Source organism: Lissotriton helveticus, chromosome 10, assembly GCF_964261635.1.
Source record: "Lissotriton helveticus chromosome 10, aLisHel1.1, whole genome shotgun sequence".
Classification (NCBI taxonomy): domain Eukaryota; kingdom Metazoa; phylum Chordata; class Amphibia; order Caudata; family Salamandridae; genus Lissotriton; species Lissotriton helveticus.
In genome coordinates, this window is record NC_136071.1 from 206,903,615 (window position 1) to 206,916,974 (window position 13,360).

Here is a 13,360-nt window from a genome sequence, read left to right on the forward strand (position 1 = left end):
GGTTGGATATATGAAGGTCGTTCCTTAGTATAGTGTTCCATTTCGCAGGTCAGGTGTGGAAGATGAGATCCATTTTCTGTTGGCCTTTGGAGGTGTTGTAATATATAGCAGCAAAGATTGTTTCAGGGTATTGTTTAATCATCCTGCGTTTGATGTTTTTGGCCACCTTAACTGAGACATTTGAGGGGATGGTGATGGAGAAAGAGTTCGGACCACAGGGTTTCATGAAGTTGGGTACGGAAGGGCAGAGGAATGTTGAGGAGGCAGGCATCATCTCAACCTCAGGGGAACTCCAACCGAGGAGGATACCCCAGACATTGGTGTAGGATGAGCAGAACAAGGCAGTGCTTGAGGTGGACTGGAATAAGCCCAATCCCAACTGGCTAAGAGTTTGGGTGCTTAACCAGTATCTTATAATCTTCATTTTGTTTCAGCCTTCATTACTGGTAGAGAGGCTGGTTCTGTTATGATATCAGTGAGTAGTCAGTGAGGTTGAAAAATGAGTGTCTTTTGTTCCTTTTTTAACGCTGTCAAGGTAGTATTAGTCCTTAGTCAATTTCCACTTTTTTTTTTGCCGCATGGATTCTCTTTCAGTGTGAAGGATTTCCTTTCCTATGATTCTCTTCAATATGGAACTGGCCGGGGGGGAACTGTTCCAAGATGGCGGCGACTATGGTCCTCGGACAATAGAATTTAAGGTTCCAGGTTCTCATGTCATGGGTGCCGCTGGGGGGGAGAGTGTCTAAGTCAGCAACGTCTCTGTGGCTGCTCAGGACAATGCAGGGTGAGGCCTAAAACCCTGCAAAGCCTGGCGGGAAGGCACAGAAGACCAGCAACCCCTGTCCTGGGAACATTCGGGTCAGCTCCCTGGCAGTGGGGGAAGCGACCATTGTGAGCCCCTGCGAGAATCTCTGCACCATTCGCAATCACCCCCTTTTTATTTTCTTCTTTCCAGCTGCTGCAAAGATGCTCACACCCGCTAGCTAGCAGGATCACCAGTGGGGTGGGGCAGCAACGGCGTTGCCCTCCTTCCACGCTCACGACTCGACCGACAAGCCACCTGCGTGTGCGGGATCCGACCAAACTTGAGGGTCGGGCATGGCCTCCAGAGCCCAATACCAGCACTGGACACTCGCTGGGTTGGTTCAGACTTGCCCACCTTTCTCCGGGGGCATCAGAGGTTGGCGATGTCCATGCTTATCGGATGGGGCAGCAGGTCCGAGGAGTATCTTACCGGTACTATACGACCATGGAGACATCCATGGTAGGTCCAAGGACTTGGGCCGGGGGTGCGGGGAGTGGCTGGAGGGGAGGGAGGTCCAATAGGGATTTCCAACCATAGTGATCCTAAAACCCATGAGCTCCTTCCTTGAGCTCCCTCTCGGTTGCCATTTTATGCCGTGAACTGAAGAAAGAGAGCAAAATAAGGGGGTAGCTGAAGCACATGAGGGTGAGAAAAACACAGAGCAAGGGTAAGCCCATCAGGGAGAACTTAACTTAGAGCATGGGTAGTGGGGAAAAGAACAACAGCGTGCAATATAGAGAGTGGGAGAGAGAAGAAAAGACTCTAATGGAGTGTTTAAGTAAAAAGAAACAAGTAGGTATCATTTTTACCTTTCGAATGTAACATCTAGACTCTTTGTCAATTATACAGTTTTATTGTCTTCTTTTTACTTGTACGTTCTATGTATTGTACTGCTTTTATGACATGTATTGTTGAAATAAAGGTGATGATGATAAGGTATACATTTTGGCGTGAACAATACAGACTCCACTTTAAGGAAAGAAATAACCGGTCCAGAAACTACAGTCATGACAAATGTGAGTACTACTGCACAAGTCTGCACTATCAGGGTGCAAAAAGGGCTAGGGTTTTGGATGGGGAGGAATTGGGGAACATAGGTATGCGTTACAAAGAAGCTAGTAGCAGGCAGGGGAGGATGTGAAAGACAGTGCAAACTATATGCCGATGAGATTGAGGACTTGATGCTAAAAAGTATGATTGGGAAACTTAATAGAGAAGTCAAAGTTAAGACAGGGCTAAACTTGGCAGGAAACGGCTCAAAATAATCTTCATATCTGCATGATAAAGGCATGTGGCTTAAACAATAGATTCAAAAGGGATAGAATGCCACTGGGTCTCAAGGCAATGAAGCCCGACTTAGTGCATATCCAGGAGACACATGTCCAATGGGGGGGAAAAAAGAATACTCAATGAGTTGGTATTCTCTTCTCTGCTATACAACGCATGGGATGACATCTTATGGGGTAGCTTTTGTGGCCATCAAAGCTGCTGGGAAAGCAGTTAGAATCCATTTGAAAAAAGGGGCGACGGGCTAAAGTGGAGTTCTGCACAGGCACAAGGAGCTTTACTTTGTGTTCAGTGTATGGCCCTAATGTGGATGACCCCGCTATTTTTAACCAGCACGCACAACCTAGCCAATCCCCCTTATATTTTGTGCAGATCTTAACTTGCACATGGCCGTAGGGAGGAAGGATGCTGGATTCAGTCCATATGTGGGCATGAAACCATCAATATTTAAAGCAGTGCCGCAATTATTTAAAGATCATGGGCTGACTGAGGCATGGGATAAACTGAAAAACCCCGACCCTGGACATAAATATTTTTCTTTTTCCCACAATAAACTGGTACGCCTGGATTCATTTGTTGTGTCCGCAGTGCTGGCAGGACAGGTCTGAACTGAACGTTTCCCAAGGGTATTGCCATATCACAACCCTTTAGTGCTAGAATGTGCAATAGCTGGCTTTGTAAGGTCGTCGCGATCTTGACTTTTGACAGGAAACTCTTGCTGCATGAGGAATATAAAGCCCATATGTGTCAATAGCTGAAAGGGTTTTTGCGAGTCAATCAAGGTACGGCTACTACCAAGGTGGTGTGGGATAACCTAATAATAAAATAATGCAGGAACAAGGGGGGAACCACTTAGCTTTAGCCTATTTAAACAAAGGCAGACGCGAAATCAAATGCAGGAATTATTTGACAGACTTTCTCATCAAGAGGCAAAACTTAATAGGCTTTTAATGGATGAACAAAAAGGGAACAACACTGTACAGAATATCGCAGCGCTTAAAGCCAGAATCAACCAGCACTATAGCAAGGAAGTGGCTACCAAATTTCAAAGTTTTAAGACTCAATGTTATGAATATGGGGAAAATATAGGTAGGTTTCTCGCATATCGTATTATACCGAAAAGTTCAAGAGGGGGAATTCTCTGGCCATGGGAGGCAGTTGGGCCAGACAAGATTCCCTTAGACTTCGGCAGGACATTCCTGCCTGAACTTTTATATACCATGACTGCTACTCTTTTATGTGTTCAGGTGGAAGGGGAAGTCCCTACTTTGTGGGAAGATACAAATATCATGATTTTTAGGAAGAAGGGCAAACCCCCTTTAAATCCTGGATAATATAGGCTCATATCTTTAATAAATGCAGATGGTCAGGTCTATGCAAAGATCTTGATTAGAAGCTTGGGGAAGGTAACAGCTGGCTAGGTTTCCCACCATTAGCATGGCTTTATCCTGAGGCGGGGGAAAACCGACCATGTACGTAGGGTAATTACCCTCTTAGATATATATTTGAAGTAACAAGATCTCCTATGAGGCTAGTATTGTTGGACGCAGAGAAAGCGTTTGACCAAGTCTCTTAGGGATATTTATGGGTGGTCCTAAAGTGGAAGAGACTCAGTCCGAGCTGCATTAAGGCGAGCAGGGCGTTATATCAAGCCGCAAAGGCCAGACTCCAGATTATGGGGAAGACATCGGAACAGATTTTTAACCCCTTCGCTGCGGGGCTGTTTCCCCTGCTGTGCTGGGGGGCGCGCACAGCGCCCCGGTGCTCATGACGAGCTGAGCTCGTCATGACCGCGCCCGTTTAATGGAACGCTCAACACAGCAGGTGAATCAGCCCAGCGTGCGAGCGTTCCAACGGTCATGACGAGTTCGTCATGAGCACCGGAGCGCCGTGGCTCATGACGAGCTGAGCTCGTCATGAGCACAGGAGGGGTTAATACTAGAGGAACAAGACAGGGATGTCCATGTTCACCCCTTTTATTTGCCCTGTATATAGTCTTTGATCACACATTTGGAAAATAACAGGTGGATCCAAACCTGTCACGATTAGCCACACAGATTATAAAGTATTGGCTTATGCGATGACATAGCAATAGTGACCCCCAACACCTCACACGCTCTGCTGGCCATTGAAGGCGAGGCCAATTCTTTCTACGCCTTAGTGGGATATCTTCTGGGGGAGGGGGGAGTGTCTGAATAGTTTCAGCGCACGGTCCATCATCTCCTTCTGTTTGCTTCAGTGTATGCCCAAATGTGGGTCCCTTGCTCACTGTGCCACTGGATTCAAGCTAGCCTGACTGATGAGGGGTGTTACCCCCAAATCGGTACCAGGATGCTGGCATCTGGCCCAGGGAAGACCTGGCTTGGCAGTTCGGGCTAGACTGTTCCCATGAAGAACAGGGTCCATGCTGATTTGCATATGGCTGGCTCTGAACTGGGGTGGCGAAGAGAGCTAAATAACAATGATAGATTCAATCCAGATCTGTGACTGGGGTGAGTGTTTGAAAAGTTTCAGCGCTTCGTCCCTCATCTCCTTGTGTTTTCTTTGCTTGCCCTAAATGAGCAGGATATGCCCAGACGTGGGTCTCCTGCTCACTTTGCCACAGGATTCAATCTAGCCTGGCTGATATTAGCCTGAAACCGGTCCCATGATGCTTGCTTCTGGCCCAGAGAAGAACTGGCTTGGCAGTTCGGGCTGGACTGTTCCCATTAGGAACAGGGTCAAGACTGATTTGCATATGGCTGGGTCCAAACTGAGTGTGGTGAAGTGAGCAAAAGAAGATGGATTTAACCCAGATCTCGATTGGGGGTGAAAGTGTCATTCATTCAGCATTCCGTCCATCATTTGTTGCTGCAGCAACATGTATTGCAGCATTGTTTGTAAGTTATGATTGTTTGTGCTAGAAACATTTATTTTAAATCTGCAGATTATGCAGCAGATTATAGATTATGTGTGAAATGCGTTAAATCCATATTTTTGTTGAAAAGTTCACAGCCATTAAATTGCATAATTCCAGTGGCGCTGACTATAACTTGGGATTGTGCAATGTACTGTAACAAGATATCAGAATATCAAATGCTCACATTTGTACCTCTGCCATAGTGGTGAGAACACATTCAGCCCAACACAGTATCAATCTTGAGGTAACACAGTTGTTTACTTCACCACAGCATCTGGCAGAAAACAGACAGATATGCTTAGTGCCTGATTCACAAAGGTTAACTTACACTTATGCAATATTTAAAAAATGCTTATCCTCCCGAAAGTGCTATACATGTTTAGAGCTATCCCGCTACAGATCAAAACGTGTTGGCTGACCAAATTATAAAGTTTGTGTTCATATGGACATTTAAGAAGCCAAGAAGAACGTTAAGATTTATGACTCTCCAAGAAATCGGGATGGGTGGGCAGCCCCGAGCTTCATGCTGTATTATTGGTCCTGCATGTCGCAGCATCTATGGGTTCTGATTACGGGCAGTAGTCATAGAATCAGCTCTGCTGAGGTACCATCTATATATCAGCTCAAATTGGGGTCTGAGGTTAAGAGTTTTATTTTTTTTAGAAACTTGGAGAAGAGCTATTACAAACAAAAACAGTTTAAGGCAGTTGACACCACAATTAGAGTCTGGTGACAGGTCAGAAGGAAAACCAATATCACTATTTAATTAATATGCATACACCCTTGTGGGGGTCTCCCGCTCTGCAAGTATCTTTCATGACTGGGTGCGTATAAAGCTCGAGAGGTGTGACATCTCGAGATAGGAGATCTCTGTGATGGTGATCAATTTTCTACTTTTGATGAGATAAAGGAGAAGTTTGGTGTGATGAAAGACAAGTCTTTAAAGTATCTACAGATCAGTGACTTTTTTAACAAGATGGATAAGAATCAAATCTCTCTTGTTAAATTTTCAGTTTTAGAAGCGGCAGCGCGGAAAAGCAGAATTGGACAAAGCTATGACCTGCTAGTGCAGGGCCTTCCAGATGATCTAGAACTTCAGAATGACAAAGGGGAAGCAAGATTGGGGGTGGGAAGCAAGATCGGGGGTGGTGGGGCAATCACTTCAGTGCTCTTTGGAGATGTGCAGGAAGACTCTTTTGACAGCGGGACTGAAAAAACAGCATTAAAAAACAGTCTTTGACTTGTATTATACGCCTGATAAGCTTTGTAAATGGGGTAAGAGGGTTAATCCGAAATGCCATAGATGTGGAACTGAGCAAGCAAAAATGATCCATATGCTTAATACATGTGCCTCTCTATCCAGTTAGCTGCAGGAGATTGGGACCTTTATTGGCATGATCCTTAAGAAACAGATTAGAGTTATCCCTCAAGTAATATTGTTAGGGGTAAGTGCGGATCATGGGCACTCTAAAGGTGAAAGGTATTTGTTTTTTGTGGCCATGGCCCGCACGTGCATTGCTTCAGGATGGATTAACCCTCGATCTCTTACTTTCTCTGAGTGGAGATGACAATTCTTGGCTATGTATAACAGGGAGAGGGGTCTACGTGAGTGTAAGGGCCAGAGGGCAAAGAGACAGAGTGATCTAATTTGGTCTCCAAAATCTGAATGGATTGGGAGCTTTAATTAGCGATCAAATAAACGGCTCTGCAATCTGTTAAAATGACAAGACTATGTATTGATGCTTGTCTTATAGGTTGCTATGGTCACTCTATATGGAGTAAATTGCAACCATGCACCTTAATCAATGACATTTTAAGACATCTTTTATCTTTATGAACATCAAGATTATTTTGATCTATTCTGCGGCTATGATTACCTGATCTTTAATTTATTATGCTATCGTACTTGACCATTGATCCTTGTCTCGCAGGTTGTTTAGGACACTCTTCCCGGAGTCTATTGCACTAATGCACTTTCGCTAATGAAATTTTGTGAATGCCGCTTGTGTATTGTTTTTATGAGCAAGATTATCTTTGCCTGTCTTGTTGCTATGATCATTTGACCTTTAAGGTATGATGCCATCGCTCTTTGATGAAGGAGATGTTTAACGTGCTTCTCTTTGTATTAGGCCTGGGCGGTAAATTCCGTTCCGCTCGCGGAATTTGGGTAATTTTGCCTTCCACGGAGAACGCGTAATTGTCCAAAATTCTGAATTCCGCAACTTCGTGAAATTCTGTGCTTGTTCGCGATCTCAAAATGCGTGTTCGCGAGATATTACCCCACAAGCACGCAAAAAGTGAATGCGAACAGGAAAAAAGCATCGCGAACAAGCAATTCCGTGTGTTCGTGTAATTTCTGCATGTTCGTGGAGATTTTTTACCGTTTCGCGGAGATTTGCGTAACGCGATTACGCAAATTCCGCCCACCCCTACTTTGTTTTCGTAGAATTTGACTATGTATTGGTCACCATACCTGAAAAATCAACAGAGAATTAAAAACACACACTGTTAACTTTTCATCAGATGATTTGCGTGACCTCGCTGTAATGCGGGAAATCTTCAGAACACATTACTCTGACCCTTGTGTCAGACTTGCAGCAGCTGTCCCCCTGCAATCTACCAGCTCAGCAAGTGTTTACATTTTATAAGGAATGCTTTACCATCATACCTTCGGTCCATAATGAGCGAACGTTTAAGGCTCAGCTGAAGTCCTTTCTGTTCCAAGATGTGCAGTTGTGTTACTACTTCCACTCTTTGGCACAATCCCAGGGCCCTTCTAATGAAGAAGCAGTTGTCCCTTACAAATTCATTTACATTTATTCATTTCATAACTAACTTTTAAAATGTGACAATTATAAATACTTAACCTCCAATTGCAGTAGCTGCCAGTGCTTGTATGTTTTGATGTCTAAAAATCCATAAAATTAAGATCTATTTTTATAAATTGGTTTTGGGTTTCTTTTCTGTCGTCTTTCTTTCTTATTCAAATGTTTTAGTACTTCTAAATGCTTTGCACTTGTTCCTTTGTTAAAGTCTGACTGCTCGAAGCCACAGATACCCAGGGCTGAACTATGATTTTACAATTGAGCCTGCTTGGACGCAAGATGGATTGTGAGTTTATTACAGGGTGAGGTCAAAAAACACACCAATATTAAACCGCTTTCCGCACAATATACATACTATAAATGCAGAAATAATTTTGGGGTCTCATTTTATTTATTTGCCTTCAGTGTTTTCTATGGGTGAGTATTACTCAGAGTACATTTACACCTGTTTTGACACCTTTATGGCTGTAGTAACTTTAGAAGGATAATTTGTGGATTGAACTGGTCTTGATCTTATGTTGTTGCATGTTTGTATTAGCATTTGCCTCCCTAAATACTGCTTAAATTTTCCTAAACCCACTTCCATTTACGGATAAGTATATCCCAATTTTCAGCCACTCCCCCTTGTCCCTACCACATTTACAACTGAAATCTATACTTAGATGTGCGGAGATCAGCGCTACCTGAAATGAGTCTAAGCTGCCACTAGACAAAACTCCCTCTCTCTCCAGCAGGTACATGAATCACCAGAGTTATCTTGACACTTTTGATGTTGTTTGAAAACTACTGAGTATACAAGGAACTCTGCAGCGGGGCTTTCAAAACAGTTGCACTGCTACAAAACCGCCACCCACCCCGCCCTTCTGGTCTCCCGGGGAAACGCCCAATAGCCAGTACAGCCAGCCCAGCCTTGTCAAGGGGTCCCGGCTGCAAATACCCTTTGCTACCACTACCCGAGTCCCTGCGACCCCTGCCAAACAAAGTATATCTGCTGGAAATAACGGAGTGATCTTTAGTATGTGGAAAGAAAACCAACAATCATTTTGCCTGCACGACTGCTCGCCTTTAAAGCATACTTGCCAACATTATGTGATCACAATGAGGTACCATTTCTCATGTTTGAAAATCACTAATTGGCATAATGATAACATCGTCTGAACACATCAGACACTTATGACCTGATGGTGACAGCTTAAGAATCTCCATCCTAGTACATGATGCCATGAAAGGCATTTATGGCTTTTGTCCCAGAAGGCCAATTAGGAAATACAAGGCATGACATAAACCAGTAACCTTTGATGAACCTTCAGCTCACATCTCATCTTCAACAAATTTAGAACAGTGATGCAAGTTCTTGTAGTAGAATTAGGGTGGCGCTTTCTGCAGGGCTCTATGAATAACCGGACTGTGCAAGCAGAAGTGGCTGGCACGGATCAGAAGTAGGGGGATGGGGGCAGGAGGGGGGAGGACGCGGAAGGACACGGGGAAGCGGCTATAAAGAAAACAAGCATTGGCATAGCCAATAGGTCTCGCATTAGGAAAGTTTGAGCTATTGGTATTGTAAATGACACATTGTTTATTTATGTGTTGGTTTTGAAAATAGCGAAATTAATAGCTTTGCCATTAACAATGCCAATAGTTTTAACTTTCGCAAATTTCACACCTATAGCATTTGTAATGCAATATGGGTTGTATTTAAGTGACTTAGATGTATTGATATTACAAATAATGGCTTTTATTTTGTTTTCAATAATTAATACTTAAATAAAAGTTATTGTAATTTATAATGGCAATAGCTTAAACTTTTGTAAATAACTTTTGTGAAGATTATGTTCAGTGTATTTTACTATGACGAAAATCCAAGAACAGAAGTGAAATAGTAACATCTTTTTGTGACATTTGTAATAAAGCTTGAAACATTGAGAGAACATATTTGAACCAGTTGTTGTTGAATGGTTGCACAGATTGATGCTGTGGTGGCGCTGAGTGATGTTGTGGTGGCGACGAGTGATGCTGTGGTGTTCAGTGATGCTGTGGTAGCGCGTAGTGATGTTGTGGTGCCCCTGAGTGATGCTGTATTGGTGCTGAGTGATGCTGTGGTGATGCGATAGATAGATAGAGTGAGTGCAATAGATAGAGTGAGGGCGATAGATAGATAGATAGATAGATAGATAGATAGATAGATAGATAGACAGACTGACTGAGGGCGATAGACAGATAGAGGGAGGGCGATAGATAGATAGATAGATAGATAGATAGATAGATAGATAGATAGATAGATAGATAGATAGATAGATAGATAGATAGAGTGATGGCGATGGATAGACAGATTAGGTGAGGGCGATAGATAGAGTGAAGGCGATAGATAGATCGACAGATTAAGTGAGGGCGATAGATAGATAGAGTGAGGGCGATAGATAGATAGATAGATAGATAGATAGATAGATAGATAGATAGATAGATAGATAGATAGATAGATAGATAGATAGATAGGAGTGAGGGCATTTACACAAGTTTGATCTATTGACATTGTAAATGACAATGCCTTTTATTTTATGTTTTGGTTTTTAAAACGTAAATGAAAGGCATTGTCATTTCCAATGCCAATAGCTTAAAGTTGCGTAAATGCGAGACCTATTGCATTGCAAATGCTTGTTATTTGAGCTCTTGTTACAATAAATTTAAAATCAATAAAGTTATTTGCATTTAAGTACACAGGAGGTTTAAATACTTCAAGACTATTGTTATGGTAGACGAGAGGGAGGTAACTGGTTGAGAGTGTGAAACATAATGAGTCTACCCTTACTCCCCAGCCTTTCTGCCCGTTATTACCCTTTCTCCATTTGAACCATAACTATTATGGCCTCTGGTGTGCATGATGTTTGTTACAGAAGCCACCTTAGTAGGTCCATTTGCAGTACGTTTTTTTGTCAAGATATGTTATGAGGACAGTGAAGAAGGAACACATAATCGTATTAGAATGGTCACATGTGCAAACGTTTCTATTTTTAAAAGTTAATTTAATCAAAACAAAAAGTATTTATTTTACTGATTCCTCATGGGAATACGTATGTTTGTATTTCTTAAACCGTTTTATTTTACTCCCTTATCGCCCATAAAACGTGTTCTTTTGTAAAAATCGCCCTTCTCCCCTGGTCTAAAAAAAATGGGTGTTGTTATAAATAACTCCACAAACCACAGAAAAGCTGTGCTTGAAGAATTGTGAACGAAATGTCCTTTTACTGACATTGTCTGCTACCAGTGGGCATAAGAATGAAAAAGATGTGTTAAATACGAGATTTCACAGAAAGGATTGCTCATGCAATGTTGCACACAGCTGTGGTGCTTTGACGCTGGAGCGGTCCCCGGTTCTTTAATCTATCTGTTCTCAATGCCTGGTAATGCTGAAAGAACAGGGAAGTTAATCCGGGACAGAACAAAAAGTGGAAGACAAGTCTGCTCAAGAGACTACTGTATGTCTTTAGGGTCTGCTAGGGCACAGGCCATGATATCTGTTGATTGCTGACTGCAACAAGCTACGAGAGCGGGAGGGGGCTGAGTATTACAAGCCCCAGATTTCCCAGAAATGCTTAGGAGGCAGGAAGGATCAGCAGCGGGTTGACGGGACACTTCTTTAAGAACTCATCTACTGACAGGATGCGTCTGGAAGCGTGATATGAACTATTGTTTTTTTTATGAATTAATGTAGCAGACACAAAAGCCCAAAGTTACCAATGTAGCGAGATAGTAAAAAATAACATTACAAAAGCACAATATTAACAAGACCAGGAATACACAAATGCACGCTCCGAGGTAATGTGGGGCCGGGGGGAGGGGGTGGGCTAAAGAGGCGGGGATTATGAGTCTGCAAGCCAAGCAAAAAAAAACAAGTAACAGGCAGCAAGCTGGTCCTTTGCAACTAACTCGCCTTGTGCCTCCTTCGAAATTTTTTATGGCTGATAAGTATCACATTTTTAGGTCTGCGAAGTTATTTACCCAAGCGAAGTCTTACCCAAATTCAGTCCTGGGGCGGCGGTACAGTTGTTATTACACTCAATTGTAAGGCGCATGAGCACTGGGTTTAGGCGCGGGTGGGAGGGGGCGCAGGTAACGGTGAAAGGGGACAAGAGAGAGAGGCGGGAAACAGGGTGGAGCAAATGCATATGGAGGCAGATTAGAAGAAATGGGAAGGTCAGACACGATGAGGCAAGTAGCGAAGAGTCGATGCAGAAAAAAAAGTGTCCACAAGGAGAAAGTAAGAGGCAGTGACAGAGTGAGACAAAAACTGCAAGAATGTGAGCAGGTTGGGCTAGAGTAGGGAGATGAGGGAAAAGGCAAGAGAAGTGAAGATCGAAGAAAGAGACCTTGCAGCAAGCCAGATGCGGAACACCGGCTGCGGAGGGCATGACAGCTCTGTTGAGATGAAGTGGGCGGTACAGGGAGGAGGAGCTTTCAGGGGAGACGGTGAGCGTGAGATTAGACATAGCAGCATTAGGAAGAAGAGGGCGGAGTTCTATGCAAGCCACCCGGAGGGGCCGTACCTTGAGTGAGGATTGCTGCTGGCAGGCTGAGCCGGACGGCAAAGCGAAAGTGAACACGATGACGCGAAGCACGCAAGGGATGCGCGAGCAGCTGGGCGCGTGCTGGCAAGCTGGTGGCCGGGAAATACCAGTTTTCTAAGTAGTTACTTAATGTCTGCCAGAGCAGCGCATGCGTGCTGGCTCAGGCGAAACCTAAAAACTTACCTTTTCGCCGCGTCTCTCCTCAGTAGTCCTTCCCTCGCTCGGTCACAGGAAGCACACTAGGGGTCCCAGTCAGCCTATCACAACCCTGCCTTAGCAGTGTTGTGATTGGTCTGTACGCCATGTTTCGGTGCTTAGACGTTGACTGAACGCCTCAGCATGTTCTCCACTTAATGCAGCCTGCATGGAGAACATGCGAAGTGTGCAAGACAAGCAGTCATTGCGCACTTTAGGAGGGTACTACCACTCCTCCCCTACCCCCGCGCCCTACCGCAAAGGTGTGGGCGGAAGTAAGAGAAAATAAAATTATAATAACTGCGTTATTATAATTTTTTTTTCTCTGTGTATCACTGCAAAAAAAGCAGTGAGGCTACGCTCCTCCACCTTAGCGGAGGAGCCGCCACTGTGAGCAAGAGCATTTAGAAAGTATGCTGAAATTAGGGAAACATACAAAACAAGACTGTATAATCAGTAAATAAAGGCCTAATCTTCACTTTCAGTATCAACCACGACTGAAGCAGCAACACCTGTATTTGTGTTCGAAAAGATGCGTTGTTCATTTTATTTTTATTTTTCGAGAAAACCAAGCCGTTCTTCAGGATAATTTCGTACTGCACCTACTGTACAGTGACCCCCCTCTCATGAAAAGCCCCTCCATACGCTACACTGAACCTCGCTACTTCATTTGTCACAACAATATTTTATCTGCTTTAGTATCGTTTGTTATTACTATACATTCATTTATTATAGATCTTGAACATTCAAGGATGTCATTGCCTGGAATGTCACCAATGTCAAAGGT

At 43.6% G+C, this 13,360-nt stretch overlaps 1 protein-coding gene across 1 annotated transcript in view; it reads right to left on the reverse strand.

Annotated features, from left to right (window-relative positions):
- Nucleotides 1-13,360, reverse strand: part of TECPR1 (tectonin beta-propeller repeat containing 1) — a 386,389-nt gene that overhangs the window by 187,725 nt on the left and 185,304 nt on the right. The window lies entirely within an intron of this gene.